The following is an 18,821-nucleotide window of genomic DNA, read 5'->3' on the forward strand; positions in this document are numbered from 1 at the left end:
ATAATTTCGCTGGAAGGCTGCTGCACTGTTGAATCTATTATTTCTTCATCTCTAAATCAAATCTCTTCTGTATTTTTGTTGAGACTAAGAATACTTCTTAAAAAATTTTGGCTATTTCTTTCACAAGCTGAATCGATGTCATTGCCGTTCGCCTCAAATCCAATTATCTTATCAGACCCAAAATTTCACCGATTAAGGCTTCCCTGGTACGTACTCAACCCGCATTTGACAAGAATAGCTGGACAAAACCTCCTTCATGGAGACATAAAAAAAACATGGAAAGATTATTCTTAAATCCATAGTTTGAATGATTTTGTTGAATACCTGATAAAAAAATGAACTAATTTGACTGTCCGTTTTAATTAACTAAGAACAATAATTTGAAACACATCAATAAAATTAAAACTTATTGAAAATAGCTTTCAGAACATTTAAATAACTATTGATGACATTACAAAGATTTACGCAAAAGAAATTAATGAACAATTCTTCAATAATTGCAAACTTTCCCTTCTTTATGAGATTATTTTTCCTTTCTCCCTACATTCCTCATTAAAGAGGAAAAATGAGATTTTTCAATAAAATATTAATTAACCATAAACGGAAAAAAATTTAGAAGACTATTTGTATACAGAAAACTTTCAAATAAAAAAATACTGCGAATTAAAACTGTTTGTGTTGTAAAATGCCAATATTTCACTATTTTAAATTACATGTACTCGAAGGAAGTACTGTTCATATTCTTGTGCTTCAATAAAATTTTTTGTCATTTGAAAAGAAAATGTGCCTCTGAGTTTGCAGCAAAACAATAAATTTGGCAAAAACAAAACAGCATTAAACTGTTAGAAGAAAGGAAAACTGTTGTTTTACACAGTCAAAAATAATTACAAATGGTGTTACATTTTTAAAAGGAAATAAATAAAATATCAAACTTGATTTAGTTTTGGAAATATGAAAGAAGAACAGGCTTAGCAGTGGGGCATACCACTAGAAATAATATTAATTAACAGCCTGATTTCCCATAAATTTGCGAATGAGAAATTTGCTTTTCCTTTCTTCTTCCCCAAATTTTCAAATCTTGTGTAAATTAAAAAAAAAAAAAAAAAAAAAAAAAAAAAAAAAAAAAAAAAAAACCTCGCACTTTTAAGGAAAAAAATATTAATGTAGAGAGAATTAGAAAAGTTATAAACTTTTAAAAATTATATATTAAAAGTATCAAAGTGAAATTTTTTGATATATTTAGTTCATAACTTTTAAAAACAGCGCACAACTTTTTTTCATTATTGCTTTCTCATAGAAAATGTAAAGAGAAAGTATTGTAATTGTCATACAATTTGAACTCAAAATTTTGTTGAATCTCCATGTTTTAGAATTTTGTTGTCTTTAATAAATGCATTTTTCGAAAATGTCCGAATTTGCATATTTCTGTCCAATTTGGAGCAAATTCCATCCAGAGGAATTCTGTCTGAGTATAGAATAACAAGTTAACGACAACATAATGAGATTTATACAGATAAAGGAGAGATTTAACATCAACTGTGTATACATTTATCAAATTCTCAGGAAAATTCAATTCGTGGTAGACCGTCGGTCAGTCTGGACATTCAGAGTCATGTAAACTTCATGATAACTTCAAAATGCTATGACTTTTAATAAGAGTCACGATAACTTCAAAATGCAAAGACTTTTAATACATCAAATTTCGCAATTATTTTTTTTACTGTTACTACAGAAGCACGGTGTTAAATTTTTTGCTTCAATCATTGGGGAAAAAAAGTATCTAAACAGCAAATTTGATTTTTGAGTATTATTAAAATCATTACAAGAATTAATTGCCAAAACACTCATCAAGGATGGCATGATATATTCAGCAAAAATGCGAAATTCACACCAAAGGTTAATATTTTGTAACTATGCAAGGCAATCTCTTGGATAATGCATTTATTTGAGAGTATGCAAGATAGATTTGGATAGATTACACCGGCAGGTTTGTTGCTATTTACATAAAATTATGACTAGTTCTGATATTGGTGTGAAAATAAATTTCAATTGAAAATAATAATAACAATATAAAAGGTTTAAATAACAAGGACCCAAGATCAGATTTCAAAAAAATTAAATGCATTAATTTTTTCCAGATTTAGTTGGGATCTCATTTTTATAAAGATTCTAACAACTTAGATAGGGGGAAAAAAAGGGGGGAATCTCAAGAATTCTTCAAAGTTTTTACTCTTTTGAAACGCTAACTAGACCACATGCTCTGCCTGCTTCATCTAATCTTGCCTGAAAAGAACTGAACCCTAACCATTCCGATAAGATAAAATGCCATTGCATTCCACTAATATTATTTTGCTACAAAGTTTTTAATTCTAATTTATCCTTAATCAAATGAGTGGTGAAAATTTTTCAATTAATTTCTACGTTAATTTTAACAGACTATTGATTTAGAATTACTGCAATTAATTTTAAATTATTTTATTGAAGTTTGAAACATTAGTTAAAATGTGTCTGGAATGATGCTCCTTATATTATCTGATTACCTTTTTAGTCAGAATAAATATTTAAAATTCCAGTAAGAAAACTATAAAGGAAAGAAAAAAAATGTATATATTATTCTGATATTTATATTAAGATATTTTTATATATAGCATACGATTACTCAATTTTAGAAGAATAGTACTAAAATCGTCAAATTCAATTTCAAATTTTGTCAATCTTCAATCATTTTTCAGACTTCCCCAAAGGCAAGAATAATTTTTAGAAAGAGATAACTCTACCTGAACTAGAAATCTCAAAAGTGCTGTGCTCTAGATAGATGAAATTTGATATGGGGCCTTGGAATATACTACTTATTATCTTCCAAGACAAAATCTAAAATAAGATTTCAATCGTATTTTGGTGTCACTTTGTCTACGGACAATCTGTCTATTTACCCATGGTAATGCTGACAAGGTTATTCTAAAATGCAGAATTACATGGTTCAAATTAAAAAATGATTCTTTCACAATCTAAATTTCAATTTATCAATTCGGTCTGTCCGCCTATAAACTTTCAAATATGAAAACTTGATGTATGAAAAATCATATTTAAACTACAGTAAATATTTTAATATGAGATGAAAGATTGTTAACAAAATTATTTTTACTTTTATAACTACTTTGATTCTTACTCATTTGCTTTCGGTAAATACCTTTCCTAAGTAACTCGAAAACAAATCATTCTTACATGAAATATTCATTGAATCAATCATACATCAAAAATAAGAAATGAATGTTAATCTGTTAAAAAATATTTTTATGAATTAACCGTTTCTTTGAAGAAAAGATTTTTTTAATATAACAAATATTAATTATTATGTTTATAATAGAGCTGAAAATAATTTACATTTGGTAAAGAATATAACTTACTCAACAAATAATAAGGTGGATGCTTCTTTCACATAAAGCTTTTAAGTGCTATCTTTTCAGTAATGCATCAATGCGCAACAGATTTAGAAAAAAATATAATAATAATAACATATGAATTAACAAAAAAGTGGCTTATTCAGAGAAAATTCAATAATGTCAGGATTTGTCAAATTGTACATTTCTGAACAAATGAACCAGTATTAAAAGATATCCAAGAAAAAATATACAGAACAAATATATATACTTTATGTCTAGACAATATTTTTTTTTAAGTAGCTCCACACAAACATATCCAGATAATTGCTTTAAAATGACAAGTTCCTTTGCCTTCTTCTAGAATTTCTTCCAAATTATTTAATATTGTATGTATTTCAATATTTTCAATGCCTTAAATTATTCTACATATTTACAATGTGTTCTACTTAATGAATAACACCAGCTAGCAAAATTAAAAGTAAACAAAGAACATTCACAAGTAAATAGAAAGGTTCAATGCCAAATCAATAATTAAAAGAAGTCTTTATTTATTCATTAAATGAGCAACATCTGCAGGATTTTTATATTTCCAATAATATAGACTTCTTTTTTTTCGACATCATGAATACCATCATTCTTTTATTCCATTTCCCACAATGGGTTACGCTTTCAAGAATATATTGTTGTTAACATAAATTACACTAATTTGAGAAGCACAATTCATGAGCAAATTTTTTCAATAGAATTCTCGGCACAACAGTTATGTGTGATTCCGATATTTCAATTTTCTTTGAATCTGAATGTTCGACATAAAAACAAAATCATTTCATTAATATTTGCTCAATTTATGTACTGTACTAATATTAAAATTTGTTTTTCATTCTCTTATCATGAATTTTTTTTTATTTAATCTTAAAAAATTGAATAAAGCAGATGTAATTACATAAACTATTTTGAAATAAATTTAAATAATATTTTTTAATGATAATTTCAATTAAGGAATTTATTTTTTTCAATTTACACACATCAGGGCATTTATCATACTGATGAAATTTAAAATATTTTAATTTCATTAAAACATTATGATAGTAAATAGCAAACTTTTCATAGCCATCACATTAGTCCATGCTTTGATCACGAATACAAGAAATGATTTAATTTAATATGAATAATTCATAGCTCGCATATTATCGATTGAATCTATAGTACTTCTGTTCATTTATGGATTGAGAAATGGATTACTTGAATTAAAACTTCACATACAATTAAGTGTAATATTAGTACCTTATTTCCCCCCCCCCCCAACTGAAAGCTGCTGCATGGATTTCTACCCACGAATCGCAAAATCTTTATCAGTAATTAATAATTACATAAACTATTTTGTTATATTTAATTATTAGCAAACTATGTTCTAACTTTTTGATACTACGGAATACTAACTCTCTGTTTTCTAACAACATATGTAAATTTTTTATAATCGCGAGTAATATTTGTCATTACGTCTGTGAATTAAGTTTGCATTATAATTAGGTGTTTTGACTCGGATCTCTACTTTTCTTTTGGAATCAGTTTATTTTTGCAAAACACAAGACAGAGTTTCATGATTCTATTTACAAAATGAGGATGGAAACTGATAAGAGTATTTATAGATGAAGTAGGCTGAAATTGATGAAATGATCCGCAAGTCAAAGAGATGAAATAACGTAATGTGAAAGTTCCTTTTTTAAAGCAAACACAACATATTCTACTTAAATCACTAAACTGGATTGCCAGATTCCAAACATGAATAAGATGCAATGCAAATTCTAAAATGAAAATAAACAGGAAATACAAAACTTATTTAGAGTGGCAATACAGGACATATTTAGAGGATTCAACTGAAGGTTACAAAATCCTTAATTTTAGCAGTATGTATTATTAGTACTCGTTTTTCTGAGATCAAATCTTTTATCATCCTTATAGAAGAGCAAAAATGAAATAAAGATAGCAAGTCGCACAATGTTAATAGAAAATAAATGATGCAATATGAATGAAATATACAATTTTCAAAAATTAAATTGTATTAAAAAAATAGAACAGCTGAACACAGCTTTCACAAATGGACAACTGGTATGAAATAAGAATGGCTTGACTACCCATAAAAGTTATCTAATTTATTTAAAAATATTATGTAGGATACCCACTCCTTGGAACTGGCCTGTATATCTAGTTACTCATTGAAAGAATGAACAAATTCAAGAGACTGAATCATACATCTTCACAGTTCAAGCTATTTACTAAAGTAATGATAAAAGTAATGATAAAAAGAAACGTCTTGAAATTCATATCCCATGTTAATTAAAATTTCAACAAGGTCACTTAAATTAGTGATAATGATAAAAAGAAAATTAGATAAGTTTAGAAATTCAGATTTCAGATTTTCATGGAAGACATTTATCATAATTTGTGAAGTCTCCAGAGAATTTATTTAAAAAAAAATACAGATTGATGTTAATTAAGTTTTATGATAGTGAAAGAAATGTAAACAGTGTGCAAACTATAAACACAAAATGTAAACACAAGATGTTCTACTTTCTGTCAATTTATCATCTTTGAATGTATTGACATTGGCATAACATTACAAGTAAGTTTAAATACAGTGATGTGATGAAATGTTTGCAAATAGTTATGAAATATATGTAAGGCTTCAGAAAAAAAACATTATCTTTCTTAAATATGACACTCTGAGCTGTAACTTTAAGGCAATTAACAAATAAAACAAAATTCATAAAAAAAGTGCTTGGCTTCATTCATTCTCTTTAACATGTTACTTTTCAAGTTTGCGAGAGATGATAAATTCAAATGACGTATACTGCATTAAATTACTAGTTATTGATTAATTACACCAGAATCTGTATTATTTATATAAAAATATAACTCTCATGGAAGAAGCTGTCTATTTTTAAGTAATATGATGAAGAATTTAAGGGGAAAAAAACAAAATAAGAAGTGAAAAAAGGGGGAAAAAAAGCTAGTGAATTACATGTCTTTTATTTTTACATACCTTTTCTATACAAATTATTAAAAATAAAATTGAAAAATATTTCCTTTATGATTTTTGTTTCATCTCTTAATCAGACAAATAAAATTCTGCAAAAAAAAAAAATCAACATACATTTCATAGAAAAAAATTGTTTTTATAATCAGATACAAATTTGGCAACCTGGACAATATACATTTTATAATTTAAAAATGCACTTTTTCTGTAAATGTATATTTGTTATTTAAACATTTGCCACCTACTTATTTATCACATTAAGAATTAAAACACTTAGAAAATAAGGTGACTGCTCAGGTATAATCATTATTATTTGATCATGGATTATTTTTTTCCCCTTTGTATATCATCACAAAAGAGGAAAAAAATGAGTAAAGATGAATCATTTAGAGAACTGGTTTTATTCGCATGAAAATTTAATTTTTCTTGAATATAGTATGTAACTGGTGGAGGATATAAGAAGATCAAAGCATCTTTTGTATTATAAAATATTGAAAATCAAAATCAATTAAAAACATGGTATAATCCTTAAAATTGACTAGTAAATGGTTACCTTAGAAACAAATAGTTTTATTCTTAGATAAAGTGTTTTCGTTCTAATTAAACTTTAAATTTAACATGGTAAGATCTAATTACTGGTGTTTCTCTTTTGAATGAATACATGAATGTATACTTAAATAACTTTTTTGAGAAAAATTTTTACTGCATATATCATAAGAAAAGGGCTTTTCTTGATTATGTATCCATAAATCTCACATTTGAAAGAAAAAATTTTATTGCATATTGCACAAGAGAAAGAGTTTCCATGAATTCGATAATACTTGTTTAGATGACATTAGTTTTACAGCATATATCACAAGTAAAAAAATTATTACCTGTACGAATTAAATGATGCAAACTTAAATAATATTTTCAAATAAATTTCTTACTACATGTATCACAAGAGAAGATTTTGTCAGTTTCACGAGTTGGATAATGGTTGTTTAAATAAAATTTTAAAGAAAAGCTTTTACTCTATATATCACAAGAACGAGTAACAAAGTGTCTATCTAATTCAAATCTCCTATTCAATTCTCAACAACATATTTTGAAAGAATAAGGTTTTTCACTGATACGAGTAAGATGATGTTCCTTTAAACCAAATTTAGTGGAAAATTTTTTACTGCATATATCACATAAATAGGGTTTCTCATTCATATGAGTAAGAAAATGTCTATTTAAATGTTTGTTATAAGTAAATCCTTTAGAGCATATCTCACAAGAATAAGGTTTTTCATTGGTATGATTTCGATAATGCACTAGCAAATGAGATTTTTGAATAAAAATTTTGCTGCATATTTCACAAAGAAACGGTTTTTCATCTGAATGAGCACAAAAATTGACTTTTAATTCAGGTTTTCGGGAATATGTTTTATCGCACAGATCACAAGACTAGAGTTCCTCATTTGTATGGATTTCATAATGGCATTTAAACTGATTTAATTTCAAAAATGTTTGACCCCAAACATTACATGTGAATTTTTTTGCATTCCTGCAAAGGTCAAGTTGGGAATTTATTTCATTATCAGAGCTTTTAAGAGAATGATCACAAGGTAAACACATTTCACCCAGCTTGACAGAAGGTTCCATCCTAAAAATCAAGATTTTCTTTCTATCATAAATTCAGCTGTAGATTGATTGTTGATAGTTTAACTCCCTAAATGTTTTTATTTGCACACAAATCATGAAATGGTGTGGTATTATTCCGAAGAAAACTTTGTGTCTCCTTTGAATCTTATCATTCTCAGAAGATATACACTCGCACTACTTTTCCTCTCTACCTATTTTTATCACTCTACAGATTGAAATGTTTGAATAGGAAAGATTTTTCACTTAAGATTTATCACTGAAATGTTCTGTAAACAAGTGAACCAATACAGCAATAAATTCATTATAAGAAAAGTATCGATGAAAATGGTCCAGAATTAAAAACAAAACCAAAATGAGAATTATTTTTCTTTCATTTTCTGATGTACAAGATGATCCAAAAGTTAAATTAAGAAAATAATACTTGGCAATAAAGTTTAATATACCATTCTCCAATTGGAAGCTACTACTTTTTGACATACAAGACAATTAAAAAGTTAAGAAATTAATAATTCCCAATAAAATTTAATAATCATTCTCCACTTGGGAACTATGTAGAAAGTCAATAAACCCTTGTATTTATGTACTGTCTTTGATGATATGACATAACATAAAAATATTGTTTAATGGCTTGAAATTAGCTTATCAAAACATTTATGAAAAGTTAATATGAGCACATTCTGGTGTCAAATGATTTTTACTGACATTAGGAAATTTCTTTCAAATTATTGATTTTTTTTTTTTTAATTATCAGTATTGTTACAGGCATTTCAGGATTCTGCATTTTGGGTGTTTTTCCCATAAAATTATATCTAACAAATTTCCAAACAAAAAAAAATTATTAAAATATTTAAACAATATTAATATTATATAAATGTAAACGATTTTCTGATTTAAAGAAGGGCTGGTGTAGAGATTCGTTAACAACAGATTTTATTCTTCCCGTTTTTATGGAAGAAGTTCAACTAATACCTATTATTAATTTTTTTTCAAAAAATTTATAATTAGTAGCAGACATATTTTGAAGAGAAAAGCGAAAAGAAAGACATTATGTAAAAGAAATTTTAAATAATATAATTTTAAAAGGGAATTTACTGATATTATATTTTGGGTTCAGCACCTTTCAGAGTTAATATTGGAAACATAACCCCTCACAATTCTTAAAGTGAAGCTTGAGTTCCTAATTTTTATTTTTAATTGAAATTGTTATAATTAGTAAATAAATAAATGTATATAATATATTCATATAAAGAATCATATACATTATAATTTATTTCATACCTATAACACAAATAAAAAATAAATTTTAATACATGTAAATGTAATATTACATATATACCTACATGTTCTAATGTAAAATTACAATAAGTTTCATTTCTTAAGACAGGCTTCCTTTCCCCATAAGCTTTGAAACACCTCTTAAAAAATTTTTTAGCAATTTTTGATCCATTAAATTCAAAATCCTGTTTATTTCTCATTTAAAAGTCCATCAAATAATTAGGCGTACATTATCTATAACATGAAGCTCAACAAAGATTTGTGCAATGCATTTCCAGAAAAGTAATGGTCTAGATCCATCAAAAAAATATCTAATTTTATTAATCTCAGCTTTTATTCTGTTATGTATTTAAACCATTACTAATACAACTTAAGGACAGAAAAAATCCTGTAAAGATCTTTTGGAAATGCAAGTTTCACAGTCCGTGCATTCCCTTCTACAACTTTTAAGAATAAATATTATGAGAAACTGAAATAACACAGCATTTAATTTTGGGCTATCTTCTAAAAGTTGGTTTCAATATCTCACACATAAAAAAATTTGCATTTATAAACAATTTTAAACGCAATAGAATAAAAATTACAATTATTTTTTTTAATTGAATCCAATTTTTTTTAATACAGTCTTATAATTGTTTTTCTTTAGGTTCTGGACATATTAACCAGTTAATTGAATTTAAAAAAAAATAAAACTTTTGAATTACTTTGGTCTGCATCTTGACTAATTTAAATGATCTGTAATTAAAAGTACATAACCTCTACAAATCATATGAAAACTCTGTTATATTATTCAGAAGACACAGAATGAAAAAGTATTCTGGGAAAACTAGAGAAAAAGTATACAAAAAATTGTAAATCACTAAAAGTAAACACTTTTGACAAGTAAAATATTTTTTATCTATACATTATTTACCACCAACAACTCAACAGTATATGATTAATTAACAAGAAACAGTTTACTTTGTTAATATTAAAGGAACAACTCTTAATTACAAGAAGAAATAATCCACTTAAGAAAAAAAAACTTTTTTTATTCAAGATTAAAAATGCAAATAATGGCAAAACTTTCACTAGAACTTTTCCATTCTACAAATACTTTAATTTTTTTTGGCCAGAGTAAAGTTTAAGGTACGGCGCCAAATTTCAATTTTTTCTTGGCGATAAATCGCCAAATATGGTAAACCCGGTGCTTGACCGGTGGCTATCTTATGGCAACCCTAAATTAGTCTGTTCTGCAAGGGTCAGGGGTCTTTTCCACTTGTAACTCCGTTAGGGTCAGACGTTTGTTTTTTCTCATCGAAAGGGTTAGTTTTTGAACACGTGCTTCTCGTGATGGGTGCTATAGCTAAAAAATTGCCTCGATTTCAAATCCAGAAACAATTCGATGACGATGCTGGTTTGTATGATCTTTCTTTTTTTTTGGACTTACGAAAGGCTCCGAAACTGGATGTGATTAAATGGTGTATGAATGAGAAATTGATTGCTAATGAGTATGTGTGTTGTAAATGTGGGAAAAAGATGAATTTGGTTGAAAGGATTGATGCGAATGATGGATGGATTTGGGTTTGTCGTGATAGTATGCACTACATAAAAAGATCTGTGAGAAGATCTTTTTATGTAGAATTTGAATCGTTAAAAGGGTTAATTTTTTGTCTGTTTTATCATTTTTTATGTAAAAATTGCTTTATTTAGTCTTTTTAAGGATATTTTAATTATTCTGTGTCGGAGGGGTTGGGGGGGCTGGCCCCCCCATTAGAATCTTTAAAAGGGTTAATTTTTTGTCTGTTTTATCATTTTTTATGTAAAAATTGCTTTATTTAGTCTTTTTAAGAATATTTTAATTATTCTGTGTCGGGGGGTTGGGGGGGCTGGCCCCCCCATTAAATTCTTTAAAGGGTTAATTTTTTGTCTGTTTTATCATTTTTTATGTGAAAATTGCTTTATTTAGTCTTTTTAGGGATATTTTAATTATTCTGTGTCGGGGGGTTGGGGGGGGCTGCCCCCCCATTAGAATCATTTTTTAAGTAAAAATAGCGCCATTTTAGGGCAATCTAAGATGGAGGACAATTGGCGAATTTTGTAGCATTTGGCGACATCTTGGCGCGGTTTGGCGAGGGTCCGTACCTTAAACTTTACTTTTACCTTTTTTTTTCTTAGAGAATATTAAATTGAATTAAAAATGTAAATTTTATTCATATGACAATTTCTGGGGAAAATGGAAGAATATGACACAGGGAAATAAACAAGACTAAAAATAATAACAAACTTAAAAAAGGAAATTTGAAATTAATTACTTGAAAGAAAGGAATTCTTGATTGAAATCTAGTTTGGGTTGTTCCTTGAGTTTCGCGCGAATACGTCAACCTCAACAAGCACGCGAATAATATTTCGGACAAACATCAGGCTGAGATTTATTTTTAATGTTTTTCTGTGTTGAGTTGTTTACTTACTACCAGCGATCTGTCTTTTATTTTAAATCTAGATTGAATTTCCAGTTCTGGTGCCGCGAAAAGAAAGCAATCCTTTACTAGGGATGACGAATATTTTAAGAGCGGTTATTACGTAACCGATATCAAAAAGTCACAAATACAAGTGATCAATACTTTTGAAAGAGGGGTGTGATTCAAATCCTTGATACGATCTTACTGGTGATATTTCGATTACAGGTTTTGGATCACGAAAGAAAGTAACAATCGATACAATCTGTCCAATGGAAGCTCTCGAACAAAAGAGAAAAGGAGAAATCTATGAATGGATTGAAACGTGAACGGACCGGTTATTGGAATTATCGTATCGTATCAGTGAATTGCATATCTATGAAATTTATCGGAGCGGTGATTTCATCGGAAAGTGCGAGACTTCACTGGAAAGTGCGAAGTCACCGCTCCACTTTACGGGAGTGACCGATATTCGTATTTGATGATGCACTATTCCATACAGATCATTTTTAATTGCTCGTGACATGATTGACTTTGATTACATGTACTCTGTTTACTGCTGGCGCCATCTATTGGTAGAATATAGGACTAAAGTAAACATTTTAAAGAAATGACATATACTTTTAACTCATCTTTTCCAGAAAATGGTTCACTCTAATAAATAAATTAAATAAATAGTTTTAAGAAAAAAAAAATTTAAGAAGTAAGCTGAAACATATAAATTAATTCAATCACACGTTACTAAAATTAGTAAATTAAGCATTAATTACTATTTATAAATTTTATATTTAATATTAAGTAATAATTTTTAATTAATAATATGATTGAAATAACAGATATTTGGAACGCATATTTAAAAATAACAATAGCAATATTATTTGTTATTCAAAAAATCGTGGATTGTGCATCTCTAGGGATGACGAATATTTTACGAGCGGCTATTACGTAACCAATATCATAAAGTCACAAATACCAGTGATCAATACTTTTCAAAGAGGGGTGTGAATCAAATAGGGATGACGAATATTTTATGAGCGGTTATTACGTAACCAATATCAAAAAGTCACAAATACCAGTGATCAATACTTTTCTTTGAGGGGTGTGATTCAAATAATAGATACGATCTTACTGGTGATATTTTGATTACAGGTTTTGGATCACGATAGAAACTAACAATCGATACGATCTGTCTAATGGAAACTAGAGATGCATAATCCACGATTTTTTGAATAACAAATAATATTGCTATTGTCATTTTTAAATATGCGTTCAAAATATCTGTTATTTCAATCATATTATTAATTAAAAATTATTACTTAATATTTAATATAACATTTATTAATTGTAATTAATACTTAATTTACTAATTTAATGAACGTGTGATTGAATTAATTTATCTGTTTCAGCTTACTTCTTAAATTTTATTTTTTTTCTCAAAACTATTTATTTATTAGAGTGAACCATTTTCTGGCAAAGATGAGTTAATAATATATGCAATTTCTTTAAAATGTTTACTTTAGTCTTATATTCTACCAATAGATGGTGCCAGCAGTAAACAGAGTACATGTAATCAAAGTCAATCATGTCACGAGCAATTAAAAATGATCTGTATGGAATAGTGCATCATCAAATACGAATATCGGTCACTTCCGTTAAGTGGAGCGGTGACTTCGCACTTTCTAGTGAAGTCTCGCACTTTCCAGTGAAATCACCGCTCCGATAAATTTCAGTGATATGCAATTCAATGATACGATACGATAATTCCAATAACTGGTTCGTTCACTTTTCAATCCATTCATAGATTTCTCTTTTTCTGTTTTGTTCGAGAGCTTCCATTGGACAGATCGTATCGATTGTTACTTTCCAGTGAAGTCACCGCTCCGGCAAATTTCAGTGATACCGTATCGATTGTTACTTTCTATCGTGATCCAAAACCTGTAATCGAATATCATCAGTAAAATCGTATCAAGGATTTGATTCACACCCCTCTTTGAAAAGTATTGATCACTTGTATTTGTGACTTTTTGATATTGGTTACGTAATAACCGCTCTGAAAATATTCGTCATCCCTACTGGAAACTCTCGAACAAAACAGAAAAGGAGAAATCTATGAATGGATTGAAAAGTGAACGGACCGGTTATTGGAATTATCGTATCGTTGACTTGCATATCACTGAAATTTATCGGAGCGGTGACTTCATTGGAAAGTGTGAAGTCGCCGCTCCACTTCTTGAGAGTAACCTTGACTTTCCGATATTCGCGTTTGATGATGCACTATTCCATACAAATCCTTTTTTTATTGCTTGTGACTTGATTTTGCATATATTCCGTTTACTGCTGGCGCCATCTATTGGTAGAATATAGAACTAAAGTAAACAATTTAAAGAAATGACATATATATTTGATTCAAATTTTTCAGAAAATGGTTTATTCCAATAATGAAATTAAATAAATAGTTTTGAAAAAAAATCAAATTTAAGAAATAAGCGGAAATAGATAAATTAATTCAATCACACGTTACTTAAATTAGTAAATTAAGTATTAATTGCAATTATTAAATTTTATATTTAATATTAAGGAATAATTTTTAATTAATATGATTGAAATAACAGATATTTGGATCAAATATTTAAAAATAACAATAGCAAAATTATTTGTTATTCAAAAAATCGTGGATTATGCATCTCTAACTTTTACTTATACAATCGCTTTTGGAAGCCAATGTCACTGATGAGTCGGGCGCTTCGCTCGCTGCAGAAAAATTTATTTTTTGATTAGTAATATATTTGTCTTCACATAGTAAGATATTATGCATTGCGTCAATATTTTGGTTTTTGCAGATTTTATGTTGATACAGAAAAAAAGAACTGAAACAATTATTAGAAAGATATGTTGACAGACAGATTACATAGAAGGTTTAATTCAGCATTTTCCTTCTTTAAAGAAATTGAAAGATTTTTAAATTGATCATATTTATATGAGGGATGATAAAAATTAGATTCATTCATGAAGCATTTTTATTTTGCTTGTTTTTGGACAAAAGACATTTAACTCTAGACGAATTATTATTTTTATTGAAAACGGAAGTGGAAGTTATGTTACATTTGTTGGGTTATTTCTTGCCTAGAAATCTAGTTTAATAACAGATTCTGGCTGCATGCATCTTAATTCGAAAAATGAAAGGAGTTTTTCTAAACTGGGAACTTCAGTCGTTGTCAGACTTAATTGGAGTAATCTTTGAGACTCCTTATCAATTTTATTATTTAACGCATGTAATATTATAGCATCAAATAAAGGATTAGATACAAATTTTAAATTTTTTTAAAGCTCATAAATGATTTCTATCAGTATCGATAAATGATCTAATTTGAGTAGGATTTTCATTGTGAAATTTATTAATCGAAAGTATTTCAATATTATTAATTTTAGTTTTAAATGCGCCTCTTTGATTCGTGAGTGACATTTTAAAAAGCTATACCCCCGGCTCGACAGATCAGTTTTATGTTGTGGCGGCGGTAGGTCTAAGTATTGGCGGTATGCTAGCAAGTAATAAATTCGTCGATAGTGAACAATTCGAGAATAATGGACTTAATCCATATTAATTATAAAAATAAATTTATTACAATTAACACAGATAATGAAGCATAAACAATTACAAGGAAAGTAAAAGCACGTGTATTCTGTATGAGTAGGACTGATAAAGTAGAAGTATTTTTTTTTCACAGGATATAGGGGGCGGCACCAAACATTGAAATAGGAAGTGATAGGTGGTGCAAACAATAATTACCACCAAAAATTATGAGATAATATCGCTATTTATAGCGATATCGATCGTTGCAGGCAAAAGAAAATAGCGCATGTCTCTTTTACCACAAGCCTCTGATTTAAGCACTCGGCTTGAAATGGCTGATAAGAGATGGGAAACATCTTCTTTTATTTTCGTATAGAACGAATTTTAGAATTATATTTACAAAATTAATACTGACAGGGTTATAAGTTAGCCATTTAATTTGAAATATGCTGGGTGATCGGTCAAGCTCTTCGAATTCAAAACGACGTCTCATATAGTTATGGAAGAAACGTGTAGCTACAGTAAATGATTATGATGAATTAATTGATACAAGTTACAACACCGAAATAAGAAAATAACTAAAAAATAAACGCATTATTTTATTATTGGAAAAATTTTAATTACGCATTTTTCTTATTGGAAAAGTACAATATCAAAAATGTACGCCATTCCATAAAAATATATAGGAAAAAACGTTCATGGAGTAAGCTAAAATTGAAGAAGATATTTGCGATTAAAATTATGAACTATCCTTGACGTGAAAAAGGCGTCATCCTAAATTTAAAAAATGTATTCTCTGGCATGAAGCCTCACCATGCATTTTTTAAAGATTTTTTTAATTATTATTTTTGTTTATTTTCTTCATGGTTTAAATATTGGCTCCTCGTTGATTGATTAGGGGAAAAAACTGCATGAAAATATTGTGACAACTCTGTAATGTGGCTTCCCAGCACGGTTAGTTCAATTACTGCAAAGATCGGTTTACGGTGAACTCTGTTGGATGCTGATCAGCTACCGAGTCAGTGATCCTAGAGTTTGGCGACGAACGACAAAATAGATAATACTGGAAGCTTCCACAATTTTAACGATTGAGCCAATAGGAACCGTCTCTGCCCGCCTCCCGGGAACAATAAAAGGTCGGCAGTCTCAAGCTGAAGTCAGTCTTGTCGAGAGTCGTGCAACCAGTCGTTATCGTGGAAACAGTCAACGGCGAGTAATTGGATCAGTCCAGCGAAGAGCAAGCCTCGTGTGGAGCTCAAGCGATTGCTGAATTGAGCTGTGTGCCGAGTCCTGGAGTGTATTATGAAAGCAGCATCGAGTCGTGTGTGGAGTAGCCAGTCGTGGAGTAGTGAGTCGGCAGTTAGATACAGCCAAAGCGAGGAGACAGTGGAGAATTGCACTCGTTTCGAGAGACCGTACAGAGAAGCTACGCAGTTTCCCTTCTGCTGAATTCTGACTCGCCGCTTTGTGTGCTGTGATTGTTATTACTACCGATTATTGCTTGTGGGCTACTGTTTGTTGTTACTACTACAATGTGTTGCCGATTTTCGTCTCGGCTGTATATTTGTCGTCGTGTTCAATAAACGTCGTCGTTTGTACTGAAAGACTGTTTATCGAAATCGACCAACAAATCGGAAAAGAACCCCGAAAATTTCCATAACAATACCAATAACACATTTTTCAATTAAGGGCAAACTCTCCGTCAAGTCACGGAAAGTTCATAATTTATTCGCAAATGCCGTTGCCAATTTTACAATGAACTCCATAAAAAAAAATTATGATCGTTTCCTTTGGTCACACAGAATTTCAAATATTTTAGAACAAATTCAATTTTTATAAATAATTAAATTAAAATCATACTTCATAAAATTGCAATATAAAATTTTTGATATTTCTGCTGTAGAAATACTCGAGATAATGTGTAAAAATATAGAAAACATGTTACCTTTATTAAAAAGACTCGCGCTGATTTTATTATAAGCAAATATTAATTATAAAAAAATAAATCAAAAAGGTGAAAACGTCTCTCCCAAACCTCCCGCATAAATTTTTTAACCTTGGCCAAAATCCTGAACGTTGAATGTATTTATATTAACGTTCCATTTGAAAATCGCACTAGGCTATTCTAAAACGAATCTCGTAATTTTGAAATCCTTTTAGATGATGAGGGAATCATATGGGCTATAATCATCCGTCTGTTCAAACTTCCATATCACACCAACAAACTTCTGATGCTCATAGTTTCAATCCGGTGCATAAGCATCTTACGAGTCGCATTATACTAAAGAAAACGGTGCTTATGTTTTCACCACATGTCATTCGCGAACATAGTTGCGAAACCGCCAATTAACGAGCGATCTTTGGCGATGAATTACAAGCCGCAGTTACCATATATGTATTTTGGGCGATTTTTCTTTTGCCGATTAAAAATTAATTCATTTATAATATGATTATTATATTAGATAAATCATTGTTTCTTGAGTTGTTGATCTTAATTAAATATTTGTTGAACTGTATATCTGTAGAATTAAAATTGTGATTGCCATTTTATATTATTTGAAACGTTTACAGATTCGTTTTATTCTTTCTTTTCTTAAAGTTCTTTCTTTCATTCTGAGTGCAAATGATATAATTTAAAAAATGCATCTTTTAGATTCAAGGAGGTCTGAAAAGCGTCGAAATGTCCAGTTCGAGTTTTATTTATTATTATTATATTACTTTTTTTTTTTTTTTTTTGTATATCTCTTACATCAGAAAAGTTTTAAAAAAAAAGAAATTATGGTTTGTAACAGAAAATTCCTTTGTTAAACTAGAAAAGATTAGTTACCCCAAAGTACATATCCTTTAAATAAATAAAAACGTTGTTCAGAAGTTCCCTTTATTACAAAATCGAATAATTTACATTCCCAGAATGAAGGTAAAAAGACCTTAATATGACATTTTACATTCAGCATTAAACAAAATATACCGAGTTCAATGTCCATATAAATTTCCAAAAATGCAATGGCAAGTCAAATTGCATTATCATTCACTAGAAAAGTCAGCAATATCAGTCAACTAATTTGCCAAATACAGGATGTGATGTCAAATATGTGAACGGAATTTACATACAACTGTGAATTCTCATTTATAATGTGTTGAAAATGATGGAGAGCAGGCTTAGACTATCAGGAAAATGACTTAACATACATCTAAATGACCCGAAACACTTCTATCCTTTGCATGATAACATAATACTCTATCTTCATTTTCATCAATAAAATTAATTTTTCAATAAAATTGATATTTGGGAAAACAGATTTCAATTTTATTTTTTATAGTCTATATTTTAAATTATAAATTGCCTGAAAACTTATTTTAAACGAATTGTAGTCATATGTTTATAATGAAAAGGAAACAATGAATATTCTCTAAACAGAGAAAGTTACTCTCAGAATGATATGTTTCCGTGGATGCAATTGAAATGAAATAATTATAACTGAACATTG

The 18,821-nt window shown here is 28.8% G+C and overlaps 1 protein-coding gene across 1 annotated transcript in view; it reads right to left on the reverse strand.

The window, feature by feature from the left end:
• LOC129987631 (zinc finger protein 569-like) overlaps positions 1-11,792 on the reverse strand; it is a 35,140-nt gene extending 23,348 nt beyond the window's left edge. The window contains exon 1 of the mRNA XM_056095590.1: positions 11,619-11,792. The gene's annotated coding sequence lies outside the window, so the exon portion shown is untranslated. The remainder of the gene's footprint in view (positions 1-11,618) is intronic.
• Between the last annotated feature and the right edge of the window lie 7,029 nt (positions 11,793-18,821).

The sequence above is a fragment of the Argiope bruennichi genome, chromosome 10, assembly GCF_947563725.1.
Source record: "Argiope bruennichi chromosome 10, qqArgBrue1.1, whole genome shotgun sequence".
NCBI lineage: Eukaryota > Metazoa > Arthropoda > Arachnida > Araneae > Araneidae > Argiope > Argiope bruennichi.